Source organism: Tinamus guttatus, unplaced genomic scaffold (assembly GCF_059628265.1).
Source record: "Tinamus guttatus ecotype Peru unplaced genomic scaffold, ASM5962826v1 Tinamus_guttatus_pri_ptg000150l, whole genome shotgun sequence".
Lineage (NCBI taxonomy): Eukaryota > Metazoa > Chordata > Aves > Tinamiformes > Tinamidae > Tinamus > Tinamus guttatus.
Window position 1 is genome coordinate 3,310,971 of NW_028288684.1, and position 10,405 is coordinate 3,321,375.

Here is a 10,405-nt window from a genome sequence, read left to right on the forward strand (position 1 = left end):
GACTGCACTTACTTTAGCAATTCCTCATGTGCTCTCCATATTACTTTTCCTTTCTCAGTAGTTGAGAACAGAAAATTTGCTTCCTCTATCCAGGATCTAGTTCTCTCCTTTATCCTAGACTCTTCTTTGCCTTCTAGGCTTCATCTAAGACACAAAAATATTTTGTGTCATCTAAGACACAAAAATACTATAGAAAGGAGCTTAAGGGTTGGTTCTGGACATTTCCAATATCTTCATCTTCTTCAAAGAGAGCAAAGACACCAGCTCTTTGCCAGCTCTAGAACTCAGTTTCCTGTTGTTGCGATAGAGTAAAAATGGATAGTCAGTGATGGGACAGCGATATTTCTAAGGCATCATTCATTTCATCATAAGCTAGATAATTCAAATACTGCATTCTGGGTGTGCTTATGTTTTCCACCTGGAAGGACAACTCAGGGTCATTAGCTCGATGTGGACTGCTGCATTGGCCATATTCAAAAATAGGTGAGATGAGTTCTAGGGGAGATGAGGTGGCTTTGACAGCCTGGCAGTGACGCTTGCGCTGTAAGTAAGTTTTGTTTAAATACGAGATGATGGATTCAGAGCAGCTTCTCCTTTTCTGTATTTCTCCTGCTATGCTAATCCTTATAACAGATAGCTCTTTTGGCTTAAACCACTCTGTGCATGCATCTCATTAAAGATAGTCACCTTAGTTCTTCTTAAAAGTAAGTAAGTAGAGAGATAGGCATTTCTGACACTTATTTTTTCTGACCTAAGGTGTGCATTAGGATGGGACGAATCATTCATTCACTTATTTCCTGAAAGTTGGATCAAAGCACCAGATTCTGGGCAGTTAAAGCCAACAGCCATCCTAATTAACCTGTAAGAGGGCTGTCATCATGGCTTGGACATTCCAGTTTTGGTGACCTCTGCAGGCTTTAGTCTCAAGCAGGCCAGCACCATTTTATGAGGCATTGTGCAGATACACAATAACTGACAATTCCTTCCCAAGAGAAGAGAAGAGCTTACAGAGCTGGAGAGGCTTGGTAAGAGTGGATCTAGTGGAAGTAGATAGGAAGATGATCTCTGCCCACAATAAATCATAAAAAGTAAGGATTAAAAAAAAATCATTTTCCTTTGTTTTTGAAAAAAAAAAGTCTTTCTTACAAGCTGCTCTAATATGTGAACTGAGTTCAATTTAAAATTCATTTTCCTCATTTTTTATAGTAAGGAACTTTGTACCTTGCTGTAATGTCTCCCATTTTAGGGGGACTTTCTGCTGAAGGGTCTCCATCAACCTATTAGCTTGTATTAAATTTAAAGACTTCAAATGCATTCATAAATACTAAAGCATTTGAGATGGGTTTCCTGAGAGATTTAAAAGCCACTTACTTTAGATGCTACTTAGCTGAAGACATTTTTTTTTCTAATGTTTTTGAGCTATCAGCAGTTCAAACATGCTTGGAAGTATCTGTGGAGAAGTACCTTGCATCAGCAGGCAGTGATGAGAGTTTGACCAGGCAGTGACATAAATCACATTTCGTCTTGGTGCTCAGATCACTTGTTTTCCTATTAAGCAGTCTGGATTACTTAAATGCTGCCACTTCTTCAGTGCTAATATGTCATTTGCATCCACTGGCGACTGAAGCAAATCTGGCACCCTGTGTAAAGCCTTTGCGTGCTACTGTTGCTCTGATTGCTGAGTCCCATAGTCTTATACTGTAGCAGACAACAGGTATGTTATAGCAATGACTGTAGCATTCTTGTGAGTGAGTGGAGCACCTGTTTCGCCACCCCATCAAACCCTTCCTCATGGACCCTGCTCAGCTATGCTGGATGGTGTTTTTATTCACAGCATGTCCAGGCAGTTCTATGTGCTTTGAAGGCAAAGGTTGAGCTGAGTTTTCCAAAAAGAAGGGCTCTACAATGTACTTACTGTATTGTAAAGCCAGAAACATCTTTACTTCTCATGATTTTTTTCACGTTCTGCCTTGCTCGCTCTGAAGGATTATGTATCAGCAACATGAAGGGGAACTATAACCCCAAGTAACATCAACTGGTGTCAAGCAAATTCCTTCAGCATCTCTAGCAGGTACTATATCAAGACTGTCAGGGCCCTAAGCAGTCCTCTCTAAGTACTCCCTGCTTTGGAAAGCATGAGTCTAGATGCCTTCCAGACATCCCTTCCAACTTGCATTGCTCTATGGTTCTACACAAGGATTCAGTAATAATGGGTTGCCACAGGCAGGACATGTCTACTAGTAAAGACAGTTTCAGACCTAAACATAAACATGGTCAACTGTTTCTGCATGAGCTCAATACCGGGTAGAGTTAGTAGATGTTGTAAGTGTTCTCTCAGCATAAAATCAGCAGTGTAAATATCTCTCACTACAAACATCATCGCCGCTGCCCAAATCTTGAAAAGGAAAAAGTCAGGGGTTTGTGATGATAGTTTTATCTACCTTTATCTGTCTTTGTTCCTCCTGGCAAGAAACACTCCTGTTTTTGTTCTTAAGTTCAGAAAGCCTCACTGAGTGAGACTGAAGAGGTTTTAAATACCCTGGGTCTACAGAGGCAACTAAGGCAGACTCCATCTGCTTCTTGGTTGGATATAATGATTTATATAGAAGCTTAATCAAATTTTGTGGACTTTGAAGGGTCTCAAGCTAATTTTGTTGGCTCATTAGGGACTTCTCTGCTGCAGCTATAGCTTTCAAGAATGTTTAAGCACTGCATGATGGAAGCCAACATAAGAAAGAAACATTACATCCTATTTACCTCCTATTCACCTCTCCTCCCAGCACCTCATAACCTAGCTTAGTAAAACCAGAAACAGACATAATAACAGAAGATTAATGAGTCATGGGGTAAACTAATTAAAATTTTCAAAGTTAAGTGCTGCCTAGAATACAGATCTGTACCATTAGTTAGAAAGGTACTGAACAAGACGTGCTCTCTAACCATAAGAAGAGAGCTCCTTGCTTTGGAAGACCTGGGAAACAGGCTGCTAATTGAAAATCTGAGCCCTACCCCTTCTGGGTAAGTGGAAACTCAACTGAAGGGGTTCAGAAGGTTTTATGGAGGATTTAACAGTTCACAGTTGTTTTTTGTAGCCACAGATGCACTGAGAGGGTGACGGAACTGGAGAGGGAGGGTTGACATATGACTAGATATGCTCGGTGGTCAACCTTGAAAGTATCAAGGCGACCCCTGTGCTCCCTGAAGCTTGTTGCAGTCGCATCTAAGCAAATCTTCAAGACCTCTTTTCAGGAGCAGCTTGGAGTGCCTGGATCTGGTGCTTCCTATTCACACTGCCTGGTGAGGTGCCAGCCACTCCATGAGCCATTAGACATGGTAAGGGAAACGGTGTCCCATATGATCTGGGGAGTAGGCTCTGATCGCATCTGGGTCTGTCCTGCAAGACTACCCTCTGCCTGTCCACAGGGCTGATGCTGAGTTCAGCTCTGGGCACCCACTCAAGGGCTGTACACCATTTCTGGTGCATCCTGCCTAAATACAACTGCGGTCTGGCCAGAAACTGCATGGTTAAAGGATGTGGATTAATATAATGGCTATCTGGGAACTGCAAAAAATAAATGAATTAAAAAAAAAAGAAAGAAAGAAAACAAAACAACAACAACAACAACAACAACAACAACAACAACAAAAAACACTTCCTGCATAGCTGGAAGGCTCTAATGCCCTGAATCAGGTGGAATCAGCAGAAGCCTTTATAGCTCAAGAGTAGGTTAGTCAGGAATAACATCTATAGCAAGATCTGAAAATGCAAAGTGTCTATCCCTAACCATCCCTAAGAACCTGTAAGAGGTTAGTCGAGAATGAGCCTGATAGAGTTTGTTCTATCTTGCAATAGAGGGAAGGGTTATATGAGTCTTTAAATCAGCGAACTAAACTCTTCTCAGTTTGGAGGTTTCATAGCCATCCCTAAAAGAGAGCTTCTTCTTGACTGCTGTGCCAGGAGTCATTCTCTATACCCTTCTGCAAGGTATAAAAAGCCTGAGTGGGCAAAACCTCTTTGTTAAGCAGAGAGAAATAGTCTTGTTTTTAGTGCAGACTCTTCTGCATGTTGTGTACCCGCACAAAATACAACCTTTAGTTTGTATCAACTGCATACTCACAGGAGCTCCAGGGCTGCCAGGAGCACAGTGCAACACCAGATCCTGTCACCTGGGGCCTCCCAAACAGCCTGGCAATGGGTGCATTTTGGCTTGGGGCCATGCTGGCGCCACACACAGCTGCAACCGGGCCACGCTGGCAAACTTGGTGCCACCTTACAGGCCAGGTCTCAAAATGCAAGGTAGACATAACCACTACGTCCTCCAGAGTCAGCTACTCTTCCATTATAGCCAATGTGAACATTTGCAGCTAATTGTGAATGTTTTTTAGACCTTCAGTCATCGTGTTTTTATTATCCATGGATGCTGCTATTTTATACTCTGTGTTAGTCCTCAAATAATATTGCATATGAATAGCATAGAAAAAATACACCAACCAGATAAATAATTTTAAGAACAGACCTCATGAGGAAAGAAAAGCTAGAAAAAAAAGATAAAGTCTAACCCCTTGCACTTTCACAGTACTGAGCGCATCATTTGTTTCAAAGTGATTTTTAATGCTACAGTGTGTTATGTCTTGTTAATTCACAGCTGTGTCCATTAGATGCTTTGCAAATGAGAGAGCAAGGGAACAAACATAATGATGAGCAAAGATAATGCACTTCTAGATTAATTTTCTTCATTCATTTGGACATTTTGAGTTCAGTTTTTAATTATTTGTAATGTTTTTGAAGTACAAGTTAAATGTATCACAACATATTTTCTGAAGATAACAGTGTTAACAAATAAATCCCTCATTTTGGTCCTGCCTATGCAGAGGGATAACCAAGTGAAGACTGAAGGCCTGAATAACAGGCCTTTTTTGAGGGGTCAGTGAAGCCATAATCTTTCAAGGACGAATGTATCCAGGGGGCCAAAATGATGGATTTGAGCAAGGAGAGCTTTATGTTAAATAGTAGTTATCACAATCTGGTTGAGCGGAAAAAAAGACAAACAAACGAAAAACAGGAAAAATACATGAAGATTTAGTAGTATCACTTCTGCCTACGAACAAGTCTGTCCTCTCATTTTCCATTACAAACAAGGCAAAACGTCTTCGCCATCTGGAAGATGGAAGAATTATTCACAGTTACTGATATTCTGTAAAACAGTGTAGATCACTGTATATATACTGCTACTTGGACTCTTCCTCTGGAAAATGAAAAAATCTCAGAGCTGTACTTAGTTTCAGGAGCCTGGGAGATCAGGGCAGCTGCGGAGTACTCATTCCCAAGCCCTCTCACATCAAGAAAAATATAGCAACTTCTTATCAAGTGGACATTTTCCCAAACATTCCTCCTGTTGCATTTGATTTGAGGCATCCTGAAATCAACATAGTTAGTATGCTGTTTGAACGATACACTTTTTTAACACACTCCATTTATTTTGGCTGGAAATAATCTATTGTAAAAGGGATTATTCATGTCTTGTGTTTTACTGTTAATAAAGTTATTTCTGATTTGAGAAAACTTTTCCTCGTGCCTGTTTTCTCATCCTTTTTCTCTTTGAAAGAGATTGGCCTTGACAGCCGTAGGTCCCAGTCTGACTGCTAGTGACTGGGGGAAAAGAGCATTTACCAAGTCTTAATTTGTACACGTAAGTCTTACGCAAGAAGAAACGGGTTTCACTGAGTAAGAGTCACAGGATGAGACCACCTTTCCAGAAGAATGGGATGGTAAACATTAAAAAAAAAAAAAAAAAAAAAGATGGTAAATTACAAGTGGAGGAATCCCAGGAACTCCCTGGTGGGGAGGCACCTTGACTCAGCTGCTCCCAAAAACCATCCCAGGGGAACAACTCAACACTGATCCAATGTGAAACCGGTCAAGAAAGACTTTCTCCCTGGAAAACCATGGAAAGCCAACTAGAGGGGGTTAGTGCCCAAAGGGGACCCAGGGCTTCCATTGGGATGCAGGGGGAAGATAATGCTAGGATTGTGTAGAGCTTATTATGGGATGTTCTAAGAGGATTTGGGGGGTGTACAAAACATTACGTAATGATTTGGGGAAGGACAAATGGCAAGGAAAAGAAGAAATGACAAATGCAAATCACGTGCAAAATCACGGAAAACTGTGATTACCTTGGCGCTGGTGAAGGAGCTCTTCGCTGCCCTGCTAGGCCGCCCCTGCCAGCGCGTGCGTTCGCAGGCAACATGCGCCTCGTAGCAACACATCCTCCATCTCACCACGAGCAGAACCGGGGATCTCGGCACTGGAGCTGCTTCCTAGTGCACTGGGGTAGGTGCATCTACCTAGTCCTGAGGCCCACCTGGCTCACTGGCCTTGTAACACACACGGCTCAGTGCAAAGCTAGGAGCTGCAATGGTCAGCTACCACGGTGACTGTAACGGCCTACAGGGAAGGCTTAGCAAAACCAACCCAAAACATTAATAGTGAAGAACCTTTGCTTAAACCTAAATTTTGAACTAATCCAGGAGACAGATTATCTCTTACTATTTCACTGAACCAACTAGACTGTATTTGCTTCCAAAAACACACCCAAGTTTGATGTACATGGTGAATACAATGCTTTTGGCGGGTTTCTTGCTTCAGTGGCTAATGCTAAGCAAAAGTTTCTCTGGATAGGGATTTCCACCACATCTACTTGTCATTTTGATTTAAAACTTATCATAGATATGAGAGATAATAAATCAATACAAGAGAAAAAGAAAGAGAGAAAGAAAAAAAGAGAAAGAGAAAGAGAAAGAGAAAGAGAAAGAGAAAGAGAAAGAGAAAGGAGAAGGAGAAAGAGAAAGAGAAAGAAAGAGAAAAAGAGAAGGAAAAGGACTGACCTCAGTACATCTGCAGTGTAATAGTTGAGCTGAAGAAGTGCTTGCAAAATGAGCCTGTGTCACTTAATATTGACAGCACGTTCAGAATTCACCAACATCCTTGTTTCCAGTTGCTTGTGCACCTCATTGTTTAAGGAAAGCTTACACAAAAGTTTCCTTGATAAACTGTCAAAAGCAACTGCTGTGACATCTAATGAGCACCAGATGTTGTTTCCATAAATGGTGACAGATACCAGAGCAAGCTACTCACCTGAAGATAAATCTCATCCTAGAAAGCTACTAGTCCCAGTATGACTATTAGATTCAACCTTCATCCCTTGCATCTGGTTCTCTGCCTTATGTTCCCAGTGAGACTGTGGGCCCACTGCTCAGTCGGGGAAGGTGCCTAGTAGCAAAGGACATGGAAAAGGCTGAAGCAGTCGGTGCTTTTTGTGTCTTGGTGTCACCGCATCCTCTCAGGCTGCCAGGCCCTTCAGCAGCACTTGCAGCAAAGGGGCACAGAGTGGGGAGTACTTCCACGCACTGGACATAGGACATACACAGGCCCCAGGATTGCACTGGATACACACAGGGGCCCTGCAAGGCCTCAGTGTCATCTCTGAAACGTTCTTGCAATTAGAGGAGGTTCCTAATGACTGGAAAACAGAAATATCAAATCCATTTTCAAGGGCAAGGAGAAGGCAACTGTGGCCTGGTCAATCTCACTTCCTTAACATCCTTCCACTGAAACTGGTGACATATGGACTGGGTAAACGAGATAAAGCGAGTTACAGATTGGCTGAAAGGACAGTGATCACCCATTAATGACACGGGTGACAGGTGAAGTGCGCTGCCACCAAGGCTGCAGGTGGCACCAATGAGACACAGGACTGCCATGTGCAGCCACCTCAACAGCCTGGAGAAATGGGCTGACAGGGAGCTCATCAAGGGTGAATACATGCAAATAGATACAGGGTGTATGTGTGGGGGGGAGCATGAGTGGGTGTATAAAATAAATTACACCTTGGCTGTCCCCCCAGCTCAGGCTATTAACTTCAAACTGGTTTAGATGAAGAAAGGATTATTTTCTTCTCTGCAATAAGAGCCTGAAATCAGTGGTGTTTCCAGCTTTACGTACGGGTACACACCAGGATAGACCAGATGAATCTGTGTGCATTCCCTCCAGATCTACTGCAGGGGCCAGTAAGAAAAGGAAGGGAGAATAAAATCCTCACCCCTCCCCTGGTAAGTGAATGCCCAAGACTGCAGGTAACATTAAGGCCCATTCTACGTAAAAAATGTTCTCACAGCTTATATGAAAGACAGGCAGCTTTATCTAGCTAGGGAGAAACTGGGAAAACTATTTTGAGCACGTAGGTGCTGGAATTGTAACCCAAGGTCCAGTTGTTTCAATTCTCATAAATTCATAATGAAAGCAGGTATGTTATACAAAATGCAAACAATGTATGTGTTACCTTTCTGTTAGTGAAAAGGAAGATGCTACAAATGACTACTAAAAATATACAAGATGCTTCAGACGAAAGGGTAGAAAATAGAAAAAAAATATTTAAATATTGAGCGCAACTACAGCAGTTAGAACAACAAATCATAAGCAAGGCCTCCAAATACAAAGTTACATGTAAAAACAGTATTTAGAAAGTTGAAAACAAACTGCCTCTAATGTAATGATGGATATATCATCAGGATCTAAAAGGTGTTGAACAGACATGTTGAAAGGCTTATCATCTACTTAAGTTTCTGAAAGCATTTCACTAATTAGTCCTGTTCATTTGATAAGAATAGATGCTCTCTCTTGTAGTTTACTTTCAAGCACGCTGTTCTACAGTTCACATCTGTTCCTCCAGAATTGACTTTAACAATGGCAAATGTTTTTTAAAAATAAATAAATAAATCAAATCTGGAAACGCTACAGAAGACATAATAATTAGTGAAACTCCTAAAGGAACTAAATCATATACCTAAGATTACTTCATTTTTTAAACTAAGTTAAATCAGAGCTGTTTGCTGACCACTGAAAACAGAATTTTTTTTTCTTTTGAGCCTCTTATTTTTTCACATACATTCAGACACATCGAAAATATTAAGCTTGATTTTACTTCAAGCTGAAAAATTTTCCTATAACATAACACAATGGAAACACAAAAATTCTAATGGCACCTTATCAGAGCCAGGTATTTTAGCTTTTTTAAAAAAGCAACACAACAACTAACAAACATAACAGCAAAAAAGACTTTTTTTAAAAAAAAACACTCATTTTACTTAAACACTTATTGGTCCAGAAGTCTTGTTAAAAATGGTTTGGGATTTTTTTGAAGGAACCACTTTCACAATGCTAAATACAATAAATCTTTACTGAACAATTTCTATACATACACAAAACACACCTTATAAAATTAATAAGAGCAGCAAATACTCCTCAAAGGATATCCTCAGTGGACCAAACTATTGCAATATCAAAGTAGTACTTTATTAACCACTTCAATCACTCAAGTAGCCTCTATTTGGAAATGTGTTTTAATACCAAAAAGTTGAGGGAAAAAAAAAAGTTGGGATTCAAATCCTAAATAATATATTTGGATTCTTAAACAAATCAACTGCAAGTTCATCTTAACTGGCTGAAAATCTGAGTAGTCCAGCACTTGACTTGATTAGATACCAGCTGTTCTAATAAAAAAAAAGTGTTAGAACAGGAATAAAATGTAAAATTACATTTTTCTTCATGGATTTATTTGCTATTTCCCATTCAATACTTTTAAAATTTACTCCATTACAAATGAAAATGTCATTCATTTTTAAACAAATACTCTCTATTACATAACTTCATGTATAAGAGGTTGATCCTTCACAGGAATTCAGCAAACCAAGTTCCAACTCTCAGTTGCATACATTTTCCACTTCTAATTATTCTCAAAAATATTATTTTCCATTTAACCCCTTTGGAGCTTTTTTAAACGTTAATGCAGAATGGTGAAAACTTCAAACTTTCTCAACTTGCAGCTAATGAATATATAGCAGTGGGATCACCCAATTTGCACTTCTCAGAGTGACTTGTTCAGTATTTGGATGGGATTTTGTCTTTCAGCTTTAGTACAAGATTCTTAGTGAACTTAAGCTTCTCATATCCCTGAGCAATGGCTATTAGGTCAAGTCACTGGCTGAAATCTGGGACTATTACACAACTTCTACAAAAAGTAACTGACTGACTTCAGTGATTGTCATCAGAGGGTGACTTGAGAGTAAACTATTACATAGAAAAATGTTAAGTTAGTGGAAGACTTTGGTAGGGAAAAGGATGCACAGGTACATATGAATATAAACACATTTCTATATAAAAAAAAACTTTAAAATGTAGTTTCTAGAAGAATGGAAAATCAGATTCCTCCAAATTTGCTCAAATATTTGCAGATACCTAGGTAGCTCAAAACCTCAAAAGTGCAAACATGAAACAAGTAAAATACATAGCAGCAGCAACTTTAATCTTCATTTTTAACAATGATACTCTTTATGTTCCTTTAAAAAA